The sequence below is a fragment of the Mytilus trossulus genome, chromosome 1, assembly GCF_036588685.1.
Source record: "Mytilus trossulus isolate FHL-02 chromosome 1, PNRI_Mtr1.1.1.hap1, whole genome shotgun sequence".
Taxonomy (NCBI): domain Eukaryota; kingdom Metazoa; phylum Mollusca; class Bivalvia; order Mytilida; family Mytilidae; genus Mytilus; species Mytilus trossulus.
The window spans coordinates 29,195,866-29,208,278 of record NC_086373.1 but is presented as its reverse complement, the minus strand read 5'-3'; positions in this window follow the sequence as shown (position 1 = coordinate 29,208,278).

Below are 12,413 nucleotides of genomic sequence, written 5' to 3'. Positions count from 1 at the left end.
TTTTATCATAATAAATCAAATATACATATGTTTCTCTTCTGTAAATAAGAAAATAAATGTTTGAATAAGTACAGATGTTAAGGTTTAAAAATCATTGAGGTATGTTCCTATTGAAGTTTTCGAATACAATTAAGTTAACTGCATTGAAATACATCCGAAATAATATGAATTATTACTAATAGTGACATTGAATGCGAACGACAAAAAATGCGAAGGTCATGTTATCAAACGTTACAGGTACAAAAAGAATACATATTGATATGCTTGAACTAGGGAAAACTAAAACGTGTGACAATAAATCTATGATCGTTAAACAGGCTTCATATGGCATTACAAATAGAGGGGTATAATTGTTGATTCTGATGACAAAAGTCATACAACGATACAAGTATTAACTAAGGGATGTCGTGTCATGTGAGCGAGCCAGTTATGATTAAGATGATGCAAATTATCCAGAAACATCGAAACCTACTGGACGAAACGACAAAAGAAAAACTGTCATCCAATGCCTCAAATTTATCGGATCATGATGCTGCTATCAAACACTAACATATAATCTACAGGATGACATATTTGTTTCCTTGTGGTATAGTTTGCTATCTTACAGATCACTCATGATACGGGGGAAAATGTGAAAAGAAGTTCAATATCGTTTGAAATTTCACATCATTCCTATAGCTATATATATGCGTATATATATGTAACACTCAGTAACGTGTCCTTCCCCCAAACGTGTCCGATTCTCCCAATCGTGTGTACATCGACGTCAATGAACTGTAAAACATGTCTAGTTGTAAAAGGGCGCCACATGATGTCATTTGCATAAACGCCCAAACCTGTCTATTTTTTTATAACACCCAAACGTGTTCGACCCCCAAAACGTGTCCATATCAAGCTTTTTACTTTTACTGGAACTATCATTTGTGTCCATACTTTAAATACGTAGGTTAATTAGTTATATCTGTTTGCTATTTGTATACTCATTTTACGATCTTTTACTATTTCATTAAAAGATAAAAGTATTCACTTAAGGTATTTTTCTCTGCGCTTTAAAATCTGTGTAGCTTATCACTTGTTATAAAGTTCCATTAGTTGTATTTTGGAAAGCAACATATTTTTTAAAGTCTCGCAACTTTTATTTAAAGCGGTCTCTTATACATAACAGAGATTGAAGTAGCTTCTTACTGAAGTCATAAACAAATCGGTCTTTTCTCGCATTTATTTTTTTTAGATTAAAATCCCAACTAGAGTTAATAATAAATAACAGTAAAAATTACGGCTCAATCTCCCATTCCCGATATCATAGAACCTATATGCAGTATATATTGTTAATAAGATGACGTTCAAATAGCGAATGGAATATTTGGCATTGGACGTTATGTCTCTTGTTCTTCGGTCTTTATTGATGCTCATTACCTAATTATTTAAAAAAAAATATACAAGAACTGTTTAAAAAAAGGTAATGCCGATTGTAGAAACCCATACAATTATTAAAGAAGATTTCTTCATTACGGATGATGATTGAATTATGAAATCTCAATATATATTATTTCAAGTGTTCTCTCCCTCTTTTTATCTAGAAAACACCTTTATATATTTTTTCTATTGAATTTGTGTATCGGAAGTGTTAGTAATCTTGACATTCAAAGATACTTTTTTAGCATTAACTATTCAAATGGACGTGCATATTGATGTTTGATGTTAGTTTATTAAATAATAGATAACAGTGTAGCGTATACTATCTCTGGGTATCGTGTTAATATATCAGGTCTGTAGTGATGTCAAAGATTTTAACGAACGTAATCTATACATCATTGGTAAATTATTAAGTGAGGGATTTCGTTTCAATAAATTACTTAAGTTATAGATAATGCATATTTTAAGGCTTTTCTTGTCGTAGTCTAGAACACACCAAAAGGTGTCAGGATTGATCAAATGAAAGACCGACCACAGGGAAGTCTTTCTTTGAGCAATCCTGACAACCCGAGGTGTGTTCTACGACAAGAAAAACCTTAAAATATGCATTATCTGACTTATATACCGTCAAAAAAATATTATTTTTTATAAAGATTTGCAAAATTAAGTATCCTATTTTTCCGACAACACTAAAGTGGGATATTCCTTTCTAATACGTTCAGGTTTTAATAGAGATGACCAGGATATTGACGAACGAACCTATCTCGACGAACGAACGTATTAGGAGGGGTAATTATATGTTTACAAACGTACTTAAAACTAAAAGGTGTTGTTATGTTATGGTTAATATGTTTGAATTGTATTCGGATGCAATCACGATAATCAGTCAGGAGCGTTACTTAAACAAGTTATTTTTTTTTAATTACTTATATAAGTAATTTGTTATTTTAAAAATAATAAAATTACTTCATAGAGTTATGTTAATTTTCAATAGAAACATAGACTAAATGGAGTTTTCGTGATTTTAAACAACATTTTATATCATGAAATAAATAATTTATCAGATTTGAGAGGAATATAGAGATAAAGGATTACTTTGAAAATAATGACAAAAATATTACTTGAATAAGTTATTTTAAACATTTTTGAAAAAAATAGCAATTACACTTATCTAAGGCACATATGTAATTGATTTCGGTTACAAATTATAAATAACTTCAGGTCTTAATTAATTCACAAGTATCTATCTATTTATATCAGTCTTCCTTCAAGATTTTAGAGGAAAGTTAAATAGTGTTTCTGAAGAATTAGTTTTTATATATCAAGGGAAAAATAACCAGATAACTGTTAACATTATTTAAAGCTAGTAGAATCTGTATTCTTGGATTCAGAAAAATAACTTATATAAGTTATATCTAAATTAGCCTCGTTTTCAACATTACTTGTATAGGTAATTTTAATTGTTACTTGTTTAAGTAATGCCCCTGACTGATAATAGAGATAAATGCATTAAATATACAAATTTTAAATGGTTTTCATGATTTATAGATAAAAGACGAATAAAAGTGTTACGTATGTTACGATATCATATACATGTAGTTTTTATTATTGTTGAACGCATGATGAAATATACATCACGCACAGGCGTATTCAAGTGCACCGACAACTTTTATCATACTCATACAGATATGAATGCATAATTTAGATGCTCTGAAACAATATGTAAATGTAATGTTGTGAGATCGTTTCTTTATCTGTCTTTTTAATTGAGTTTTAAAGTTATATATGTAAACTCAACTCATCGATCAGTTTATATATAAAAATAAAGTCCGTTTTTGCAACCCGTTCAAAAACTTATTATTTTTAAATGAGGACGGGGGGAGGGCAGTATGTCAAATGTTGTCCTGCATTTATTTATATTTTAAATTAGTGTAATCTCTGTCCCTTTTATTTTTCACTTTATTCGGTCCTGCCTTCTAATATAAGTTTGTCCTGATTTTTTTATTACATAATTGTTACTCGCCTTTTTTGCTCCACATTCACGTCCTGCCGTTTTCAAATTTCACCCCCCCCTAAAATATATATGGTAGACTTTTATCATACCTGTCAACCTCTGACGAAAAAATCTGTTAAGTGTTAAACTGGTCATCAGATTTCATACAAGGCTTACTTGGTCCATTAACAATTGCTTAGTTCACTTTAAACAATATTATTATTGCAAAAAAGTATATATTTCTTTATTGTTTTTTTTATCTCACCAAGCATATGAAAAAAACATACATTATAGCCAAGGCTCCGTGTTCTAGGCCGTAATTTGACCCGTAATAAAAGGAAGGTAATATATTGTACATAATATTGAGTTCATTGTTTAGCTAACAAGCAAGCTAACCAAAGATTCTACCTTTACATACACACTCAATGCAATCGGCTATAACTCTGTTAAATCATCACAAAATAACAATACAAAAAATAATCGAAATGGTCCCTTGAAATTGCTAGTCTTATTGTGATATCCTGACATATTCTCCTTTCACCATTTGTCAAAAAGCTGGACCGCTGTTACAAAATAAAATCAGCAAAAAATTATTTCTAAATAATAATCAGAATGGAAATGGGGAATATGTCAAAAAGACAACAACCCGACCAAAGAGCAGATAACAGTTGAAGGCCACCAATGGTCTTCAACTCCGCGAGAAATCCCGTATTCGGAGGTGGGTCTCAGCTGGCTCCATAATAAAATTATGCACTAGTTCAGTGAAAATGGACATAATAGCAGTCTGTAAACTCATTTATATTCGTACTAGTTTGCAATTATAATGAATACACTATTGAAATGAGCGGAAAATGTAATAACCATAAGAGATGCAACTGCACTTTGAATATCAAAAGTATCAATACACTATTAATAAACTTCAATATCATTTTTCAGCAGCCCTTTTACGACATGCAAAATATTTAAAAAATTAGAATTCAGGAACTTATGTCTTTGATTTGATCAGGGTTCCTTGTAATCAGCCTTATCTGGCATGTTTGTGGGACATAAGCCAACGAAGATAGATAAATTTCGGAAAAGAAAACAAGATTTAAAATTAAAAAGAAATTATAACAATATGGTAAACTTTGATATCTATGCTTTCACCCTTTTATACCACCAAAAACACTTTTGGGACCTCATATTTTAAAACAGAGTTTTGAATAATCGAGTGCACCTATTTCTTTTGTAGCAAACATAATTTTTTTAATGATTGAAGCTTATAAACAGAATATTTCTTTCAACTACATGCAGAACCATGCAATTTCTTTCACTTCGACGATTTAATGTTGGATACATTCAATAATATGTAAACTGCCGCTCCCGCTTCGTAAGATTCGCGAAGTTACGCTTTCGTACGTTCGTTCGTCAATATCCTGGTCATCTCTAATACGCCCTACGGCTCATTTAGAATGTGAAATAAAACTCACTAATTAATCTAGAAATAAACCTTTTAAAAAACATTATTTATACACAATTAAAATATAACTGTTACTGCATGAAGTAAGACACAAATGTATTGTTACCATCCGATAACGGTGTATGACAAATACAAGACACTTTGTAAGTAATTTATTGTACCACTAAATTTATGGAAAAGGGGGAGGGGTATGTTTTTTTCTTCCTATTTGTATTGTCATTTCTATCGCGGAAAAGTGGTTATTTTATTAACAATTAAGATTGAATCGAATGAAAAATTAAAAAAGATTGTCTTTTGAATTGCAATACATGTTATTAACAAATAACCAGGATATAGTTATATACCCACCGCAAACGACCCTTTTCACAGTAATGTTAATGGTATTCAATTGATCTAGAATATAAGATTATCTTATTATTTGATCATTTGATAGAGTAAAAGTATACATAAATTTAAAACAGTTAAGAACTGACACAAAGACGAATATAAATACATGTAGGACACAGTATGATTTCCTATTCAGCGATTATCGTCCTGAACATGCATGAAATATGTGCCACTGGACGCTAACTTAGCAACCAACAATCAACCAACCTATTCAGTGTGACTCAATAAGATTTTCAAAATCTAACACACGAATATGTGTAAACTGGCTCTTTATTTATGAAAGTCTATGTTAAAATTCATCTCACATCTATGATAATGTTTCTTTATTGAAGCGATAAATTAACAAAACTTCACATGATTTGTTTCTAAAAATAAAATGCGGGCAATGAGGATTTCTTTTTCATCTATCATCGATTGAACTTTAAAATATAAATTTCCAAATCAGCAACAAAAAACTATAAGACGAATAATATTTTGAAGTAAATTATAAATTGCATTTTCATCAAGGAAAATAAAGACCTCACACAGGTCATTATTTTATGCCTTTGAGCATATTTCATTGAAACATGGTATCGTCCGGGTTGATTCTGAAAATAAATGACCTTTCATTCTAAAAGAAAATAACCCCATATTGGTATATAAAAACTTTAACATAATTATTTCATTGATACAAATATTTGATTAGTAAATTTGGTTGAACCTGTAGACTATTTAAAAACGGTATTTCACATGTTAAAATTTTAACAAAACTCATCAGTAAAAGTTATCAGATCAATGTTGTGATTGTATTTTTAAATAAGGTTTACATTGGCAACAAATTTCGATTTTGTATTCAGCAAATTAAAACATTACAAAATGTGTAATCTTTTCAAACGGGATGAATGAATACACACTCACATTCTTTTTATATATAAAGGTGAACTCTTTAACTATCCGACAGACTGTCTATAATGTCATGTCTTCTATGGTTTTATTTTCATTTAACTGTGAACATTATTCTATTTGCCGGCATTTGGTTCAAGGTTATGGTTGTCTTTCTGAAATTGTTTAACATCTATCATCCTATTGTATTTCTTTTTTTATTTACATTGTGTTTTAAATCAACTTTATTCGTTGAGTGTGTATTCACTTGTTGGTGTTAATATGTCTTTTGATTAAGTTCAGCCATTGATTCTTCATAGTGTGCCTTTCTATGTTGTGATGTTACATAATGTTTCAAGTAAGGGTAAATGTTGGAACCTATTAAAACGTGAAACCCACTGTTTGCACCTGTCCCAATACATGCACTTGATGTTCAGTGATTGTCGTACGTTGATGTGGTTCATAGGTGTTATTCTAATTTCTCGTTTTTAATATAGATTAAACCGTTGTTTGTTCCGTTTAAATGGCTTTACAACTGTTTGGAATTTTGACCTGAGTGTCACTGAGTCTATGAGTCTTATGTAGACGAAACGCGCGTCTGGCGTATTAAATTATAATCTTGGAACCTTTGATAACTTTTAACACTAGTTATGTTAAAAGCTTTTGATAGCTTGCAAGGAATCCGTGTTGAAGACCTTTTGTTTTACCTCTGATAATTTACTTTTTACAAATTATGACTTGGATGAAAATTTGTCTCATTGGCACTCCTCCTCATCCTCTAATATATTTATGTTATATTAATATATAAGTTTTGAAATCTTATTTTTGTAACTTCATTGGGATGTAAAAGTGTTGACCCTGCGCATATTTATAGAATGAAAAACTTCATACACAAAGTACTTCAGTCAAGGCTTTTACGCCCCAATGAAGTTACAAAAACAAGCAATCAATTATAAATTACATTTTAACGGAACTCTCACAAAATCCTCTATACATATTGTCATACATCAATACATAGCTTAATGATAAATATAAATATGTTTTTCTCGATAATTTTCGAAGATAAAGATGTTTTCCCCCATTGTCTTACATATTGAAAGTGGCGGTATCTATCGTTTATGTGTGGCAATGGGGAATCAATATGACTAACTAAGTTCATGGAGCATTCGCATAGCATAGTTTACTAGACAATTAAATGAGTTATCTAGAAGAACTTGGCCAAACTGTATAAAATTTTCAAATCTCACCCTTTGACTACAGGTTAAAAAATCTGCGCCACTTTTGCACCTTGCGACAATGTACGACATACCTTTATCAACGGTTACTATATAAATCTTCAGATTAACAGTTGCTCTAAGCAGGGCAAAGTATACGTTTCTATTGTTGTTTATTTGAATGATAGTTATATGTAAATGTATTTGTAATTAAGGAAAACATTGTTCTTTATATGAGTGATTGGACTATCATTTACCTGTAAGAAACCATTATGTTATTTTTAGCTGTCCAAGAATAGCCCTACTCTTTCTCAAAGTGTTTGGACAGCTAAAGGTAACATAACAAATTGTAACAGCTAAATGACAGTGCAATCACTGATTTTTTTTTTTATTAATTACCCCAATTGATGTGGTATGATTGCCAATGAGACAACTGTCAACAAGAGACCAAAATGACACAAACATTAACAACTATAGGTCACTGTACGGCCTTCAACAACGAGCAAAGCCCATACCACATAGTCAGTTATAAAAGGTCCCGATAAGACAATATAAAAAATCCAAACGAGAAAAATAACGGCCTTATTTATACATACAAAACGAACGAAAAACAAATATGTAACACATAAACAAACGACTACCACTAAAATACAGGCTCCTGATTTAGGACAGACACATACATACATAATGGGACGGGGTTAAACATGTTAGCGGGATCACACTCCTTCCCCTAACCTGGGAAAATGGTATAACAGTACAACATAAGAACGAACTATACAAATCAGTTGAAAAAGGCTCATCAGATGCACAAAAATACAAGTGGACGTAGCCGGGTACTTGTACACCCCGACACAGAAAGACACAATAAACAGAGATGAAAGTACTCGCAGTTATCTGACAGCTAGTTCAAAGCCACTAACAACTAATAAAAAAATGATGCATCTAAGACTAAACTATTAATCCGCTCACATCCAATATCTAAAGGATTTAATGTAAAGACGTCATAAACAGCTAAAGAAAAACATGACCTTGTGCAATGCCAAGAAACAGGTATCAACAGATTGTAGATCCATGCATGTGTATATGTATATAACATATTAGTAATATTTAGTTAGATTTTATATTACTAATAACAAAATCAATATTTGTAACAATAATAACAATATTCAATGATCTTAATATAGTGTTGAATACTAGTAGATAACTTTTAAGAATAAGATTATTTAAAGGAGCGACAAGTTTAAATGGATCATTTCTAAATAATGATAAATAATACCTATTACAGCACGCCTTCTAGTCCTAAGTGGCATTGTATACATCGTTAGTGCACTAATGAGTCCTTATAAGTGTTTATACGTACCATTTCCTTTTACGATTCTAGACCAAAATGCAATTTGAATTTTGATATGTTGAGAAAAATCAAGGAATACAAATTTTTGAGGAACCATGCACCAAATTCGGCAATCCTATTTTATTAACTCTGTCTCTCCATCTAAAATTTCTATGCCATACATTGTTATTACAACAACCAAATGACCCTTACATAAGATCAAGAGATATGAGTTGTATATATAGAGAAATAACATTGCTTGTTGATAATGGTTGAAAGAAGTCCATTTACAGGGCTGCAAAACAGATAGTATAAGGTACTATGGTTGTATCAAATCTGAACTTTTTTGATCCCATGGTTACCAAAATCAGATCTACAGTTAACTATCTAACTGTTGAGTATATATTTCAAACTCCATTATTTATATGTATCCAATACCTAGAAAACCATCTATTTCATGCTGATTCTGCATTAATTCAACAATTTCAGACCGATTGCTAGAGTCTTTCTTAATGTTGCCATGGTCTTTCAGCCACTTGATTAAAAGCTAATATATATTTTATCATTTTCAAACAAATTATTAGTTTTATTGTCTGTTAAATAACATAAATATCAAAAAAATATCAAAAACCTAATAATGAACAAGTATTGTGAATTGTCATTTTTATGAATTTTACCAATTATTGTTGCCATGGTAACAAAATGTTTCAAAATAACTTAAATGTTTTTTTTTCACTGTTTTTAATAATTAAATATATAAATTTAAGATGAAATCATTGTTTATACTGAACTTGTCTTCCCAAAGTAAGTTTTTCTTGATTTGAAATATGATATTTAAGCTATTTTTAAAAAATGTCAAAATACAGATTGTTGCACCTTTTTTAAATACCATTTAAGCCTTAAGTCAAAAAAAATTCTAAAACATTAACTTCAAATAATGCTTAACTATATGTTGAATTTCTTTTTCTTGAAATTGTCATTATCATCAATTTGCTGCAACCAAAAAATACACATTTTTCAATTTTCATGTCTTATTTCATCATAAATTCCTAAAAAAATGGCTGCATGTTTCCATAGCAACCATTCAACAAAATAAAAAAAAATAGCTTGCAAACTTCATTTCAATAAGTCTAAGCTGCCTATTATATAAAAGAATAAAACAGTTCTGACACATACATGAATTACCCCCTGCCTGGATCTTACAAATAGCTGTACTGAATGGCAAAGCTTTAAAAAAAAAGTCAAATTAATTCAGTGATCGGATTTGAAGTTGTCAGTTTTATCTTCTCCTTTTCGGGACTCGAAAATTATGTTTGCATAAAATAATATGGATAAAGGCAAATTAGCATATCTAAATTCTAAGAAAATTAAATCAAACACAAGACGTATTGTTCTTCAACAAAACACAAAGTCAATTATCAAGAAAGGCCAACAGTTAATTTCTATTACCACCCTTTCAGCGTTTATTCAATTTGTATCTAAGACCAAAAATTAGAAAACAAATATTTATAAAATCTAAGATGCAACAAACTATCCTTACTTTGAACCATCTCTTACCTAAACCACTATGAGTCTCGAGTGAGCTTACCTTTATCTAAACTAATATGAAAATGAAGATGGTATTGAAGTCTGGCCCTCTTGCAGCACCTTAAATCCACTACAAACTTCACATTCAATGGCAAACACTAATTTCAGTTTCATGGAACATCTACGATGAATCCATCGTAAACCACATGTTTTGTGCACCTACTAAAACGATAAGTTTTTAGGTTTTCTCTCCATCAATCCCTCTCTTTAATTCTTAATGATGTATGGACGGTGTTGAGTTGAAATTGGTTTGATACTGAACAAGAAATCATTGCATCAACACGCCAACGACACCCATCTGTCATTAAAACTAAGGCCGTGTTCACATTGACCTAAATTCGGTGTTGGGTTAGTGTAACTCACACGTAAACTAAACACAATTGCGTTCCCATTGATTAAACTCAATTTGTACATGTAGTTTAAATCATGTTTTACCTACGCCCAGTCGATAGTCAATGTAAGCCTTGTGTAGGTTAAGTGTACACAAAACTAGGCATTTAGGACATTAGTTTTATCGTGTATATATTTAAGGAGGAAACTATTTTTGAGTAAAATTGATATTTTTGATAATAACTAGTTGTCTAAATTTTACAGATTTTTTTTTGTTAAAAATTAACGTACTTTATTAATCCCTAATCAAGACTCAAAGCAGCATCATTGCCGAACCCATAAGGCAGCAACCAACTGATTTTCGGGAGGGGGGCTATTATAGTTGAGTATGAAACATAAAGGCAAGGGGTTGGGGTGGTGAGCTATGGATTTTGTTTTGGAAACAAAACATGTTTCTAGTTTTTGGCCCTGAATTTTTTTTGTTTGTTTCACCCTCAGCTGCCACTATATAATGCTAAAATTGATTTCGACTTGTCACCATAATTTGTCCTGAAAAAAAAATGAATAGCTGACGCCTCCTCCCCCTTTACAAAAAAAGAAGTAAATAGTTGCTGCCTAATTCATTTGAAAAGGTCTTCACGATTCGACTTGTCTTACACATAAATATTCGCCACTGGTCTTTACTCAAAAAACGATTCACGCATAAATGCATGACTAAAAAGGTGCGATGTAAATGATATGTTTGTCTAGTATCTCAAATCCGTTAAATAACACGTAAAATAAATTAAAAAACGTTACCCTATTCCTTTACCAAATACTCCTTGGAGAAGAAATACCATTTGAAACGAACAGAAAAGATAAAAATGTAGTGATCCCTAATATCTCAATCCTTTGTTTTCGGCTGTAAGCACGCTGTTGCAGCTAACGTTTTCTACTGCGTTATCGAGACATCTCTAGTATATTCAAACTACTGCAAATTATAAAAATGGCTTTCATAAAGTAGCAACCACTTAACTTAAAAAAAGGGGAAGGGTTATTTTTTTTTTATCTGAGTCATATTTTTTTTCGTGCGTACGTTTTTATTCCTTTTTTTTCAGTGCTGGTGATCAAATACTTTTTTTTCAATATTTAACACTATAATGTATGGGGAAACTCTTGATTCAGAATAATTTTTTTTATCATCTGTACGACCATTTTTTTTATCAAATTGGGGATCGGAATATTTCCATTCTCATCCCCCACCCCTCCTCCCTTTTGAAATCAAATGGTTGTTCCCTTACCGCTGGAAAATTTTTTCCAAATTTTGAATTCAGTTCTACGTAATGAACATTTAAATGACATATAGTTTACAAGTGGGATAAAATCTTATGTACAGGTAGCTAAACAAGGTGTATAGATGTGAACAAATGTAATGTGAAACTAGTGTACACTACACTTAACTAATTGTAAACATGTTTACTCTACACAGCGTTTGGTGTGAACACGGCCTAAGTAATGAAGTGTTTGCCTCTAAGGTCAAATTTCTTGACACTGCTTCACTAGTAGAAAGATTCATTGATATAAACAGATTTGTATGTTAAGTCTACAGACCCACATCAATATCTTTCTCCCTCTCGTGAATTGTGATTCGAAACATTTCAACAAAGCATTAACTACAGTCCGGCCAGCCACATAATATAAGTAAAATGGTTCGCTACTGATCCCCTACTGATCCATAGAGTGTTAGTAATTTTAGGTAAGGGGTTGTGGTCAAAAGCCGAATCTCTTGTATATTATAATCATCATCTATGTCCGTAAGGGGGAGGTCAAAAGTTAACCGTATAACGCATTATCGCA